Source organism: Anomaloglossus baeobatrachus, chromosome 3 (assembly GCF_048569485.1).
Source record: "Anomaloglossus baeobatrachus isolate aAnoBae1 chromosome 3, aAnoBae1.hap1, whole genome shotgun sequence".
NCBI classification, from domain to species: Eukaryota; Metazoa; Chordata; class Amphibia; order Anura; family Aromobatidae; genus Anomaloglossus; species Anomaloglossus baeobatrachus.
Window position 1 is genome coordinate 177,277,963 of NC_134355.1, and position 15,831 is coordinate 177,293,793.

A 15,831-nucleotide genomic window follows, 5' to 3' on the forward strand; every position below is an offset into this window, starting at 1 on the left:
TTATCAGCCAATCGGGTTACTGCTGCCGTTGATCTATATATGTGGTTATAGGAGTTGTGCCTTTCACAACTCTAATAGGTGAGTAGGATTACTCTTCACTATAGCCCCTGTTTATCAGGGTAAGACCCTATGCGCTTTTTTTCCACAGGATTCTTGCCTTTGATTTACCATTGAATCTGGAATACCGGTTCCCTTTTCCTGTGGTATAGCAGCAGAGGGTCCTTCCTCCGTTCCAGGAATGGAATATTTCAACAACCGGATATCGAACAGAGAAAAACTGATCTTACAAACAGTAGGTGCACCCAATGTTCAGTTCATTATCCTGACTTGGACCTCGTTTTGCCGAATGTTTATTCGGATGAGGACACTAAGACTATGAAGAGTATGTTTCTGCGGTTAGAGGATTTACTAAAGGAAGAATTACGTTTTGGGCTTGATGCCCGTTTTCTCACGATATATATGGAAGAAAAACTGTGCCAGAGGGGCTTGAGAATTAAGCAGGACTCTCCCTTTCCTTTGGATGCTGTCTTTACTTTAGAATGGAATGACAATTTATGGAAATGCATGCAGGGCATGTTACAATGCCTATTCAAGAAAAGGAATACTATTGCGAGTGAAGCTACGGCTCGTATTAATGAACTGTACATAGAATTGACTAAATATGATTTGCACCCGGAGTTTAAGATACTCAATTCTGATATCAATACCAAACTAACTCAGATTGAGCAAGACTCTATCTATAGAAAATCAAGGAAGTTGCAACGTGACAGACTAGATATGATTCCTAATAGCGATAAGGGTCCTGATATGTCAGAGGGGCCTAGAAGAACTGTCGGTCGGAGACCCAGTTCCACTAACAATTCCAGGAATTTTGTGAACAGTAGATTCCATAGAAAGAAATCAGATTCACTTCCAAAAAGGGCTACTGTTGATCCCTCCAGAGAGGGCCCATTATTACCCCTGCCATCTGAGATAGCACGAGAACCCCCTCCCCAAAACCTGGTTACCACTATAGTTCCTGATGAGGTGTTCTCAGGAAATGTGGCTATTGCTGAGAGCACTGTGGCGACACCTCCCCCTAATAGTTTGGTTACTGATTCCTCTAGATCTGCTGTTAAACCCAGGGATTTTAAGGACACTAAGAGACAACTAGAGTCACTCAGGGTCCAAATAGAGAAAATTCGAAAGAATAGAGAATTTATTTCTGAGCCTGTGTCTGTGGATTCCCCTCCTCCAGGCGATGTATCATCTGACAAAGCCTTTATTGATCTTTTAGACCTATCTACACATGAGGACTATATTCCTTTAACTTTCTCACAGGAGTCTGTAATGATTTCTACCTCTACTATTCCAGGAGAGGGTGTGCCTGATCATTCAAGGGAGGCTACTATTATAGTGGATAATACCTCCAAGAATGATTCTTGTGTGCCTTTTTTACCCAGGGCCAGGGGCACACAGCCCAGCATTGCTTGTTTTCTCACGCCAAGGGGGGAAAAAAGAAAAAATCCTATAGAGGAACCAGGGCTGGTACCAGGATCCAGCAAAAAAGAAAGGAAAAATATACAATAAAAGATAACATGATGGGCATTTTCAACCTGTCCAGTTATACCTTGTCTAATATAGAAGTCAGTGTACTTAGAAAAGGGTTGTCCTTTTGTCCCACCAAATCCGCCAATGACTTTGATTTATATCTGGATTTTCAAAGATTCATTAGGAAATTGACACTGACTCGTCATTTCCAAATCAATAAATACAGTCCCCATGATGAGAACACGGTGCATGACAGTTTCCAGCACACTGAACTGAGATTAAAGTCAGCTTTTTATCCTCTCCAGAGTAAGGGACACCATATTAAGACTTTTAATGATCTTGTATTGGAGGATTTCAAGGAATTGCAGAATAAGAAGTCTCCCTCAAGAATTAACCTTACCAGAGAAGAAAGATGCGCTCTAATGGCACTAAAAAATAACACTTCTCTTATTATTAAAAATGCTGACAAGGGAGGAGGAATTGTTATACAGGACAGAGGTGTATACATCAAAGAGGCTCTAAGGAATCTGTCCAACCCCCTCCATTACGAGGTTACTGATATAACCACTTACAATCAGTCTGTCCTAGATTACCGTGCCCTAATACAGAGAGCTATTGCTCAAGGGGTTCTAAATAAACACGAGAGCAAATTCCTGGAAGTAAAAAATCCGAGGGTAGCGTTCTATTACCATCTACCCAAAATACATAAATGCCTCCATAATCCCCCAGGCAGACCCATCATATCAGGGATTGGGTCTCTGACTGAGAATCTGGCTGCATATGTGGATCAGATCATGCGACCACATGTTATTAATCTCAGGAGTTACCTGAGGGATTCCACACATCTGATTAATACTATTAAAGATGTGAGTTGGATGGACTCATACTGTTTTGTCACACTTGATATTGCCGCTCTTTATACTAACATCCGACATGAATTGGGGCTGGAATGCTTCAGACAGTTTCTAGAAGTTGATGAAAGACTGCCTATTCCGCAAAAAGAGTTTTTGCTGGAGGGTATGAGGTTTATTCTGTTGAATAACTTCTTTACCTTTCAAGATGTACTGTACCATCAACGCTGTGGCACAGCGATGGGCTCGAGGGCTGCACCTATTTTCGCTAATTTATTCATGGGTCTGTTTGAGTTGTCACATATCTATTCCTCCGATCTGTTTAGACATGTCATCGTGTACAAAAGGTATATCGATGACCTGTTCTTTATATGGGATGATTCAGGTAAAAACCTGCACGACTTCTTGAGATGCATACTGAATAATGATTGGGGTCTTACGTTCACACCCACTATAGAAAGGGAATCTATTGATTTCTTGGATCTCACCATTGCACACGACAGAGGGACTATTCATACTAAAACTTTTTTCAAAAAGGTCGACAGCAATGGGTACATTGATTTTACAAGTAGCCACTACAACAAATGGCTTACCAATGTGCCCAGGAATCAATTTCAGAGAGTGAGGAGGAATTGCACCCTTGATAGTGACTATAAGGAACAGGCTATGATTCTTAAGGATAGGTTCCTAGATAAAAAATACCCCCCATCGCTAATCAGGAAGGCATATCAGGTGAACAAGGATCTGAGCCAGGTAGAGTTGACTACACGGATTGTTGCTTCTGGAATAAAAAATGGTCCCAATTCTGGGAATGAATTTTCCTCTCATTTCCTTACCACTTATAGTAGGGACGGTGATTTTATTAAAAACATCATCCAAAGACATTGGAATGTTCTTCGGAATGATCCATACCTGAGGGGAGTTCTGCCTACTACTCCTGGGATCACTTATCGGAGGGCGCCCACATTAAAAAACATGTTAGCCCCAAGCAGGTTAAAAGAGGAACGTCCTACCACCATGTCCTATAAACCTATAGGGGTATACAGATGTGGTATAAAGAAGTGTTTATGTTGTAATGACATACAACATGGGAGGATACATTTCGGCCTCAATCCAGGAGGGGTGGAATTTAACATTAAAAGTCACCTTACCTGTCAGACAGATCATGTTGTTTATCTAATAGAATGCGAGTGTGACAAGAGATATGTGGGCAGGACGATACAGCCGCTTCACAATCGTATCAACTCACATAGACACAACATTAAGATTGGGTTCATGTTGCATGGTCTATCTAGGCATATTAATCTGCAACATAAAAAGGCTACCAGGATTAAAGTGACCCCTATAGAGCATATTCCTCCATATGTCCATAACCGAATGGAGGTTTTAAACAGAAAAGAAACTTTTTGGATATATAAGCTTGATACTCTTAAACCAAGGGGTCTCAATGAAATCACGGATATATTTCATGAGTAATCTAGGTATTTTTATTCTAAATTATATTACTGAAAATTTTAATATTTTATTATTGGTCTTATTGTTTTGACTGTTCTTATTGTTGATGTACCTTTTATCTATATTGGCTTGATCACCGTCCATGCTATGTTATTGTCTTTTTTATTACTTAGGGGATATGTACACATAATTTATCCATATATCTAAATTATTAATTATTATTATTGTTTATTTTTATTAATGTCATGGAGGATCAGAGGCAGTTTCGTTGCCCTGATTGATTATATTGTGGTAGATTTTTTCCTTATGTTTTTATAATTTTTTTTTTTTTTTATATATCTAAATTGGTTTTTTATCTTGGTCAGAGTTTAGTATTTTATCCAGATGGATAGTGATTCCTTCGATAGACCCCTTGCCGATTTTTTAGCAAAATTATTTTGACGGGATCTGTTGTCAGGTCCGTCAGATATAGATATATATGTGTAGTTTTGCACTGTATCTTAAATCTTAATTCTTTTCCCTTATTAGGATTCCTTTTCTTTCCAATTCCTTCTCTTCTTATTTTCTCTTTACGCTTTGAACTCTGCTCACCCTAAACTCTAGTTTATTGGTTCATTCATTGCACCGGCTTCTGGCCTTTGATCGAACGCATGCGCACCTTGGTTTTTCCCACGCTTCTGAACTCTCGTCACCCCTATCGTGCCTGTGATTATACGCATGCGCACTTGGTTTTTTTCCCACGATCCTGAACTCCAATCACCCCTACCTTTTCCTGTGGCACCCGATTCCTTTTACGGATTATTATATTCACTACACAGTTCTAATAGTAACACCATGAGTTCTTCACTCTGATATATACACTTTTCTTCGGCTCAATACATTTGGCCGTTGCAACCTGTTGTTTCATTTTAACCCCTGTATATATGGGTTTACTACACTTATAGGTTTTTTAATAGATAATTTGTAGGGTACATATATGCATATATGCCTTTTTGGTTTTATGTATTGCACTCATTTTTGCGCTCACTATTAAATCATTCCATGGGATATATATGTTATTTTTCCATTACACCATCATCTATTCCGTATATAATTAATATTGGGATAGATCTTCTCATTTTTTACATTTTTTTGTAGTAGTTTCCTTTTCTACGGTTTCTTCACTTTCCTTAGATCATGAACTTTTACCGCACGACGTTCTGGCTGTGTGGTCTAACTGCTTCACATTCCTTGGTCCTCATGAAGATTGATGGCCATGATTAGGTGTGGGTTCTATACCCTCTCACTGCGGTGTGAATTCTAATATGGTCTGGGACACAATTAAACACATATATATGTATGGTTATACATTTTTTATTCATCGGTGATACATTCATGTTTTATGTTAATTGTTTTTATTTTTGATTTACATTGGTCATTTTATTAACGAAAAGACTGTTGCTGTTGATACAATTCATTGTCTTTTGTTTTTTCATTGGACCACGTCACTCCTTGCAGGGGTTGAATTTTTTTTCCCGCCGATTTTTTTCTTTTTGAGGGCGGTTCTTTGATGTTCCACTGGGTATATACTGTCTGTATGCATGTGACTCTGCAGATTTGATGTATCTTGTGCTTGCTGGTCCTGAGGAATGGGGCTGAGACCCCTGAAACGCGTAGACCTATGCCGAAATAAAGTGTACATTGATCAAGTTTACATCTGGGATCTCTGGCGCGGTTCTTAAAAACCCATCTCCGCTATCTCTCTCTGTTATCAACGTAGTAGCAGTGTGATGTGTGGCCTAGTAACCCCTTCCTACCCATCCCTGTGTTGTAATATTGCATAATGTGCATGTATAAAAATGTGTTTTATTACTTATCTATGCCCTATGTAAATGAGCAGGGGCTCTAGCCCCATGGGTGTCGCATCGCCCTGTGGGCATTTGCATGTTTTCCGTGGTATCACGCCACTATGGGCGTGATACCATGGATTTACATGAGTGATGTCCCGTCGCTCCTTGAGATCCCACGCGTGCGCACTTACCATTCCCACAGCCTTGTTATCCGGGTGCTTGCTTCTCATCTTCAGACACGCACTGCTCGTGCTCAGAGGCCTCCTCTGGTTCCGGTCACGTGCAGTGCGCGTCTGAAGACGAGAAGCAAGCACCGGCTGACAAACAAGGCTGCGGGAATAGTAAGTGTGCATGCGCGGGATCTCAAGGAGCAACAAATTGAAAAGTCAGCTAATAATAATAATAATAATAATTCCTTATTATGGGGGATTTCAACTATCTAGACATTCAGTGGTACATAGAATCTTCTGGTTATACTAAAAGCTGCAAGTTCATATCTACAATTCAAGAGAATTACCTCTCTCAGATAGTAAATGAACCAACAAGGGGAGGTAATTCGCTTGATCTGGTCCTGTCAAATAGACCAGATACAATTTTAGATCTACAGGTCCGGGAACACTTGGGCACCAGCGATCATAATATGGTAAGTAATATTCAACAGAACATTTGAAAGGGGGAATGCTAAAACCTGGAACATTAGGAAAGCTGATTTCAACAAATTAAGGGAAAAGCTTAATTGTGTAGATTGGGACAATTTCATGGTAACTAGGGATACTTAACATAAATGGGGTAAGTTTAAGGATATACTACTAGAGTCCTGTAAAATAACTTATACTCTCTGGTAATAAAATGTCTAGGAATAAAAATAAATCACTATGGATAAATAAGACTGTACAAAGTATACTAAAACAAAAACAAAGGGCGTTTCAAATTTTGAAGGCTGAGAATACAGAAATAGCATTGCAGGAGTATAAAGATCTCAATAGTAAATGTAAAAAAGAAATCAAGCAATCAAAATTAGCTACTGAAACAAAAATTGCCAAGGACATTAAAATAAATTTCAAAGTTTGTAATAAATACATTAATGTCAAAAGGAAAACAAAGGATATCAGCCCCTTAACATATAATAACAAGTTAGTTATAGCGGACAAAGAAAAGACTGAGCTATTAAACAGGCACTTCTCATTAGTGTTCACCAACGAACTGACTGTTCCAGGGGTCATTCAACAAGTCAAAAATCAAAGGGTGGATCCAGGCAACATCCAGGCCTAACATCAGTAGTATGCAGTTTTTGAGGGCATTTTAAGGGATGACTTGCCAAAAAATATTGCAGAAAATAATATAATAACTGACAGCATGGATTCAAGAAAGATAAATTGTGTCTAACCAACATGTTGAGGTTCTATGAGGAGGTAAGTGCAAATTTGGATATTGGTATTGCAGCTGATGTGAGTTATTTGGACTTTGCAAAGGCATTTGATACTGTACCACATAATAGCCTTATACTGAAGCTCCAGAAGCATGGACTAGGGGGAACTATATGCAACTGGGTATTGAATTGGCTAAAAGATAGGAAACAAAAGAGTAGTAATAAATGGTATATTCTCTAAATGGGCTATAGTCAGCAGTGGGGTACTGCAGGGATCTGTGCTATCACCAATTCTTTTTAAACTCTTTATTAATGATCTTGTGGATGGGATTGATAGTAAAGTGTCAGTCTTTGCTGATGACACCAAACTATGTAGGATATTAAAAACTGACCTTGATAGTACAATATTACAAAACGATCTGGATAAGATGTCGGAATGGGCAGATACGTGGCAAATGAGATTTAATGTTGATAAAGGTAAAGTAATGGACCTAGGATGGAGTAATCCTATAGCTGCGTATACATTAAATGGAATAAATATACTTCGGACTACAGAACAAGAGAAGGATTTGGGTATTCTAGTTACAAATAAGCTGAGCAGCATCACTCAATGTCAAGCAGCAGCTGCAAAAGCAAACAAGATTTTAGGGTGTATAAAAAGAGAGATTAGATCATGTGATCCCAACGTATTTTTACCCCTCTATAAATCACTTGTAAGGCCCAATCTAGAATATGGAATCCAGTTTTGAGCTCCATATTTTAAAAAGGACATTCAGAAGTTAGAGTCAGTTCAAAGGCGGGTAACTAGACTACTACAAGGAATGGAAGGCCTCCCATATGATGAGAGGTTAAAAAGTTACTGTAGATTTGTTTAGCTTAGAAAAAAGATGCTTCAGAGGAGATTTCATTTATACTGTATGTATAAATACATGTGTGGTCAATATAAAGGACTGTCACATGACATTCCTTCCAAAGACAATACTAAGGACTGGGGGGCATTCCCTGTCAATGGAAGAAAAGTGATTCCGGCCGCTAAATAGGAAAGGGTTCCTTACAGTTAGAGTAGCCAGACTGTGGAATGCCCTACCACAAGAGGTAGTAATGGCAGATACTATAACAGCTTTTAAAAAAGGGCTGGATGATTTCCTCAGAACACACAACATTGTTGGTTATAAATGACTTAATGACAAAATCTAGAATTGGTGGAAGAACGTTGAACTACATGGACCGAGGTCTTTTTTCAACCTATGTACCTATGCAACTATGTAACCGCTCACTAGCTTAGTGCAGTACTCTAAGTTCTGAAGAACCTCACAAATGTCAGCAATCCACATCCACTTGACAGTTATTCTGTGTGGTGGCTGACTCTCAGTCTGACGGGCATGTTGAAGCTGGTATTCAGCTACTGCCCTCTGCTGCTCACTAATCCTCACCAATATATGATATGTAAAGTTCCACCACGTGGGCAGGTCACACGAGTCGGTGATTTGGCAAATTCAAGTGCTGTAAGACCAGCAAAAGCGGTAGAGGAATGGCGGAAATGGGCACTAATACAGCGCACCTTCTCAAGTGAATATGAGCTTACAAGTTGAATGTACACCAACTCATACCCTGGTTCACTTTTTTTTTTTGTTTTTTGTTTTTTTTTGTCTTTTTAAGTAGAAACGGAAAGTCAGGGTATGTTTTGAGAAATTTCTGAACAGTTAGGTTCAGCAGATAAGCCATGCATGGCACATGTACCAGCTTGCCAACCTTTAAAGCCTCCACCAGGTTATGCCCTTTATCAGACAACCAGACAAGACAACCAGACAAGATTGGAGGTACAGCAGGGAGAGCCACTGATCAGTCTGTTCTTTTATACCTTACCACAGCTCTGCTGCTTTATGTGGTTTCTGACCTAAATACTGTAGATCAGCTTTGACAAAGTGTGTTACCACTTTGCTGATGCCCTGCTGCACAGCTCCCTGCTTGGCAGTGATGGGGAGGGTAATTCAGCAGAGGATGAGGAGCAGGAGAAGGCGAAGGGGAGATGTGAAGCCCACCTGCAGTAGTCGCCTCAGGGACATCACTCCACCTTCAGGGACGCCACAGGGTCTTCACTTTGGTATTTCTGGCAACAGGTATGTTGGTTTTGTATGAATATGAGTCGTGATGCCACTCACGGTTCGCGGTCAGGGATATGGGTGACCGCCACTGCAGTTCTAATGAGCGTCTGGGGCTGGTGAAGTCTGCAGTCGGATGATGTGGCCTCCCGTGAGTGAGGCTGGCCCCAGGGGCTCGGGTGTGTAGAACAACAGGTCCCAGAATAACTCAGTTTCAGTCCAAAATGTCTTGCAACTGATCTTTACTCACTTTTAGATGTTTTGTGAGGTACCCGGGCAATGCTGAGATTAACCAGGTGGAACCAGGTATCCTTTAGGCCGGTCTAAGGGTAACCATTAACTCACCTTCCTAGCACTTCTTGTTTCGGATAACCCCTGACTTGAAGTACTATGGGATTCATCCAGGGAAGTCGCTACTGCCTTTTCTCCCCTTTTTGGCCTGTTTGCCAGCAGCGTGGTCCAAGGGAGATGGCTCCAGGCTCGATCCCTCTTATGGGCCCCCTCGTTGCTGCTGAGGCTTGGACTCTAGATGGTTGGGAGGGACTTGTGGTTCCCCTCACCGGCAGGTTTAGCAGGTAGTTAAACTTGAGCCTGCTCTGGGAACCTGTATACCGTGCGTGCCTAGTCACCAGGAGTCCCCGTACTCGACCGACTGACTCCCTCAGCGTCTTTCTGACTGACTGACTGGTAATCGTTCTCACCTGCTAATGGCTACTCCACGTGCAGGGTCTGACTAGCGTGTGCGTGCGCCTACGTCTCCTAGCAATCGCTGTGCTCCACTAACAGACTGGTTCACTCCCGTTCTTTCCTGACAGCCTCCGCAACTTTAGCTCCCAGCCCCTCCACTACACCCCTTGATGAGATGTGGAGGCAAGCCCCCTCTTGGGTCTGCCCAAGGGTCCCCTCTCAAGGTGTAGGAGACCTGGTTGCTATGTGTCTGTGCATACACACCCTATTCCAGCCTTTAGGATTACCTGGAAATACTGCCCCAGCATGGGTGCAGTACTCAGTGGTGCCTGACCAGGTCAAGGGCGCCACATTCCCCCTTGGTTATCAACAGCACGTCCTCGGGCTGCAAAGACAAAAAAGAATAACTACAACTTTTCCCACACAGGGCAGACATTTACATTTAAAACATACCAGGTACCATTCCACCACCACCCACCACCCACAAGTCCTGGTCCCACCCAGAAACTTCCAGGAGGCAGGTCACCCTTTGGTGACTAGGTCTGGGCCATCTGTATCCCAGACCTTTCCTCCAATCCTCCTCTCCTGAGGATGGTGGTTTAGGGTAGGACCCATAAACAGGCGTACCAGCTTCCGTGTGTTGGAGAGCAGGCCCCATAAAGAGGCGTGCTCCCTGGTGGTGCAGAGCCATGCCCCATAAACAGACACACTCTGAGGATTGGTACCACTGAGGTAACTTTTTAAAATGTGAGAGTTTGTGGCTATAGCCAGTTCATAGCCTGTGGTCCATTTTTAAAGTGCACGTAACCAGGTGCTTAAGAATATTTTAACAAGTTCTCGCAAAAGTTCTTGCAGGCACAATCTCTTGAACGTTACTTAACTTTCAGAAAAACATTTTTAAACATTTTTAAACTAGACAGATTTTCTTGATACTTTCTCTATAAGGGGTGTGAGCGACCGGCTCTCACCCGTCGTCGCTCTCTGTGGGCTGGTCTCTGCATTACCATCACCTGGTCATCAGCAGGCAACCAGGTGACATACATGCTGAGACTCTATGCTACCAGTTCTTCCTCCCTGGCAGGGGGTGCTGTGACCTCCTCCAATCGGTGGGGAAACAGCAGCGCGGCCTCCTGGCCTCCCTCTCTCTCGGAGGGTGCTGCGACCTCCTCCGGTTGGCTGGGAATCAACAGTGATAGTTGTAAGGCCTCTTCTCCCTCCCTGGTGGAGGGTGCTGCGACCTCTTCCGGTCGTTAGGAGAATAGCAGCGTGACCTCATGGCCTCCCTCTCTCAGAGGGTGCTGCGACCTCCTCCGGTCGGTTGAGTGGCAGCTTGTTGATCAAGTACCTCTCCAACAGGTGTGCTGGGTACAGAGCATTCAGTTCTCTCTTCAGCTGAGCCAATTCTTTGTCTGCTTCAGGTCGAAGCGCAGGTGCTGGTTCCCCAGTCAGCGACTGGGGCGCTGTGACCGCCTCCGGTCTGGGGGCAGGAGCTGGTTCCCCAGTCAGCGACTGGGGCGCTGTGACCGTCTCTGGTCTGGGGGTAGGAGCTGGATCCCCAGTCAATGACTGGGGCGCTGGGACCACTTCTGGTGTGGGTGTAGAAGCTGGATCCCCAGCTGCGCTGTGACCGTCTCTGGTCGGGCAACTGGGACAGGAGGTGTTGTGGCCTGGTCTGGTCTGACCGCGGGTGTCACACCAGACATCGGATCGGGTGTCACACCGGACATTGCACCAGACATCGCATCAGGCATCGCACCGGACATCGCATCAGACATCGCATCAGACTTCGCATCGGGCATCGCACCGGACATCACACCAGACATCACATCGGGCATTGCACCGGACAGCGCACCAGCTTCTGATGACAATGCCGGTGGGGTCAGCATACCAGGTGGAACAGGGGCGGTTTTGCACTCACTCAGATTCATGCTGGAGACATCCTGTAGCAGGGTTGCTATTGCTGACGATGACTCCAGTTGAGCGTGGCCGGCGCCTCCCAGCGGGCCTTGCTGCACCGACAACCGCAGGTTTCTAATTGCCATTATCATTCTATTCCTCCAAGCGGCTACCTCTCATCTGCGCTGCTCCTCCATATTGTCAGCGAGTCTCTCCACCTCCGCTTCCAACCCCTTTGCAGTCATGGGCCTGGTCCAACCCTGCTTCCTTTTGTCACCTTCCGCTGATGCCATCCTGTCTCTGTCGTTGCTCATCAGGTTCTGGTCAAGCTTTAGTCTTAGTTTCGTTTTTGGTTGTTCTCCTTCCACAGGACTGGGACGTCCCCGCAGTCCGGGGACAGATCCGCCCCCATCTTCTCCTTTCACTGTGTCAGAGCGCTCTTCCCATGCTGGGGCAACCACTCCTCCCCGTGGGCGGTTACCTTTTCTTCTGTGCGAGCTGCAGCTTTTAAAATCGCGTGCTTTTAACGGTGACAAAATGGCGGCAGTTCAAATTTTTCAATCAGACCGCTGAGGCACACTGTCACCTGTCTAAACAGGTCTAGTCCTTGATCCTGTTCATGATGCCAAAAGAAAAGGTGTGTCAACCCAGCGACGTCGCTCCAGCTTCAGGGATGCCACAGGGTCTTTACTTTGGTATTTCTGGGAACAGGTATGTCGGTTTTGTATGAATATGAGTCGTGACGCCACTCACGGTTTGTGGTCAGGGATATGGGCGACCGCCACTGCAGTTTTAACGAGTGTCTGGGGCTGATGGAGTCTGCAGTCGGATGGTGTGGCCTCCCGTCAGTGAGGCTGGCCCCAGGGGCTCGGGTGTGTAGAACAACAGGTCCCAGAATAACTCAGTCTCAGTCTGAAATGTCTTGCAACTGATCTTTACTCACTTTTAGATGTTTTGCGAGGTACCCAGGCGATGTTGAGATTAACAGCCAAGAGATCACAGAAACGCTGTTCCCACAAACCAAAACGGCAACATCTCCACGGCTAGCAATTTGGCAATGTACAAGTTTAGGTTTTGTGCCTGTGAGTGCATGGCTGGGTATTTATGCTTCCTTTCCAAGCTCTCAGACATGGACAACTAGATACTTTGCTGGGACAAGGAAATGAATGTGGTTGATGTTTGCAGTGTTTGTGCTATCGCAGCTTGTGGGCAGGATGTATGAGCGCCTGCTCTCTGGACAGCAGATTGTGAAGGAAGTATTACAGGCTAATTCGAGGAATAGGGGTACACAGCCACTTAATTATGGTCAGGAGTGCAGCCTCTTGTGTGAATAACAAGCATCAAGAGTTGAGAAAAAGACCACACATAATAGAAGCACACATCCAAAAAAATTATGAAAATATTATGTAATTTTATTTAATCCATAGAAAACCACACATAGTAAAAACATTAAAAGCCAGACACAATTACAGAACGACCTCTATGCTTGGTAGTAATGGCTCTTCAGGGAAAATCAAAAGACATAAATATATATACAATATGTGATCATCATAAAATAATAATATAATGGCAATATATGGAATAACATTATATATCAGGGTTGGTGAACCAATTAATGTAATTGAGTGGAAATACAATGATCTATGATGACATGGGAACATTGATTAATTAGAATTATTGTACATATTCTGGCAAAAAACTATGCTTGATTATATGACAAATAATTACAACATATAGTATACCTATGAAATCCCAATTAGGATGGCCAACACATTAATAAAGGACCTAGGTGTATACAGGTTATAATAAATCAATAATTTTATAAGTACCAATGTACAGAAATATAACCAACAATATGAGGCCCTCCAGTATTAAATTATGGAAAATATAGAGGAAGGTGCTTGTCCAAAAATAGAGATATGGCAGCCAACCCAAAAAATAGATAATGAAGATTTATGCTACTGTCAATTGATAAAGGCAATACCAGCTGACCAGCTGATTACAGACCATATGCCTCAGCAGTGAGGCCAATTAATTGAACCCTGGTATATATATCCCTTTAAGAATTACTATGCCAGGCACTCAAGGATAAATTATAGGGTCAAGGCACAAGAGGGGCAGGAAACCTCTGTCAAAATAAATATACACATAGTTACCAACTGGGCCTGGTTTCTCAGCAGTGGACAGCTGTCACAGGTAAGTATGTGGACAGGAGAACCAACTGAAAGAGAAGGGTAAGTAGCCTATCAACCATGAACAAAGAAGCAAAATGTGCTTCAATAAAGAGGTTGTGGGAAGCCCCACGGAAGTAGCACAGGTAACATGGCAGTGGTTTAACCCGCAGACACAAATTTGGTACCCTGTTGTTCTGCCCACCTATTCTCTGTCTGCAGTTTCCAATGTCATGTCTGCTCTCTGTTTGAATCTTAACCTTTCCAAAACTGAACTACTTCTATTCCCTCCATCTCCTAACCTTCCTAAACCTTACATCTCCCTCTCTGCTTGTACAACCACGATAATAACTCCTAGACAGCAGGCTTGGTGTCTGGGGGTTATACTCGACACCAATCTATCTTTAACCTCCTATATACAATCTTTTTCCCGCTCCTGTCACTTCCAACTCAAAAACATCTCTAGAATCTGCCTCTTTCTTACCATGAAAACTACATAAACCCTCACCATGGCCCTGATCCACTCCCGCCTTGACTACTGCAGTTCTCTATCAATTGGTTTCCCCCTAACTAGATTCTCTCCATCCTTAATGTAGCAGCCACGGTTACCTATCTGGCTAACCATTACTCTCATGCTTCAGCTCTGTGCCAGTCGTTGCACTGGCTGCCCATATGTCACAGGATTTCGTTCAAATTGCTTGTTCTCACCCACAAAGCTTTCCACAGTGTGTCACCCCCTACATCTCCACCCTCATCTCTGTCTATCACACTACCTATTCTTTACGCTCCAAAAACGACTTTTGACTAACATTTACACTAATCTAAACCTCCCACTCCCGGATCCAAGACTTCTCCCAAGCTGCTCCAAGCCTGTAATGATCTGACCCAAGAAATCAGGATGAACTACAAGTTACTCAGCTTCAGATGCTCCATAAAAACACATCTTTTTAGGGTGGCCTATCACACTCCTTAATCGAATTCACATAGTCCCTCCATGACTTCTTACAACATAACTCTCCATCAAACTCCACTGCACCCAAAAGTGAGTAAGGGAGGCCAACTTCAGGCGTATCTTTGGGATCAGGGTTAGCGAGGGTTCCCCAAGCCAGTTTATGCTCCCCTGTTCCTACTGATCCCATCACACCCTGTGACAGGAACATTGATGAGAAGGAAATCAGTATGTTAATTACATATTTGTCATGTACACTGACGAGCAAAAGGGTAATAATGTTTTGTACTTTTCACTTTCAGGCTCCATATCTCACTATGCAATACAGCTTTGAGCTTGACTACGTTTATTTTATAGGCAATCATCTTGGCTATCTCATGCATAAATTTGACTTGCAACTATTTAGCATCTGATTAGTTATGCAGATTCTTGTTATGTCACTGCATTGTTACAGTTTTGCTCCTAAAAATCTATATACATTTTTTCATTATTTTGTAAATCCACTTATTGCTTTCAACACTGCCTGAATGCTTCTGAGCATTCTCTCAATCAGATTCAAGCATGTTTAGATCTGATGCAACGTCTCTTCCACATGGAGGCGGGGGGGGCTAATTGATGCCACTGTCCTGCTGTCTGCCTGAACTTTTTTTTAAGTATCAAGGCTCCAAGTTATATCTTGTTGTCTGTACTGGTAGGGGTGTGTCAGCAAGAGCCCTAATCCTGTCACTCATCCACCTCTTGATTTGTAAAATGGAAATGCCAAGCCACATACTGTGTGCTGCATGAACCATACTTGGCTGCTGTGCAAAGACACTTAGGCTAAGTGCCCACGGGACAATGTACCCACGAATTTTGCCGCAGAAAACCTGCAGATTTATCTGGATTTTCGAGATAAATCTGCAGGTTAAGTACAGACACTCCCCATGTTATCCTATGGGACATGGGGAGTGTCTGTGTCCATGCTGCAGTATGTGCGGCTACGAAACATGCTG